This window comes from Oncorhynchus tshawytscha, linkage group LG27 (assembly GCF_018296145.1).
Source record: "Oncorhynchus tshawytscha isolate Ot180627B linkage group LG27, Otsh_v2.0, whole genome shotgun sequence".
NCBI classification, from domain to species: Eukaryota; Metazoa; Chordata; class Actinopteri; order Salmoniformes; family Salmonidae; genus Oncorhynchus; species Oncorhynchus tshawytscha.
Window position 1 is genome coordinate 2,631,794 of NC_056455.1, and position 786 is coordinate 2,632,579.

The window sequence follows — 786 nt, forward strand, 5'->3', positions numbered from 1 at the left end:
ATCTTCCTCTAGTGCAGAGAGAGGTTGGCCAATACGGTTTCACCATCATGATAAGAGGAAGTGTGATTCTGTACAATCTAGGTCACACCTACATTGTCACACTGAACATAGAGAGTGTGCAGGAGGAAAAAGAGAGAAAAAGTGATTATGCGTTTGCAGAAAGTATTAGTGCACTTGCCTCTATGTTATACTGTTTGTGTTGTGCAGATGTTCAGAGGTCAAACTTTGACCTCTAAAATGATCTCTCTCATGGGTGTTGAAAGATGAATGATATTATGCACATCTCTGCAATTCAAACTCAACAGCAACCTCTTGAAATTGCAATCTCATAGTCCTCACCAGTGTCATAGTAGGCAGTAAACATTTTGAAACTGAGTGAAATGGGAATACTAATTGTACCTTTACTAACTGTAACTATGCCCAATAATAACAAAGGTTTCCTTTTTCTGTTGCAAACGTTTTGCTACAGTGTGACCTTACACAACCCATGATAGTGAGGTAAAAATGTCCAGGAGATGGATTCTAGGGTGCTGAGACTGACTGACCAGTGATGGAGCGACGCAGCATGGTGAGGGCGTGGCTGACTGGAGGTCGACCCATGGATGGGTAGCATTCCGCCAGGGGCTGGAGAGACTGCTGAAGGGCCTGGAGCCCCATGGACACATGCAGCTGGTTAGGACCACCCAGCTCTGGGAGGGAAGGTGGGAGGGATAGAGAGAAAGATTAAATATTTAGATTGAGAGATTACGCACTGTAAAATTTTTAAATAATAATAAAAGTTGTCTG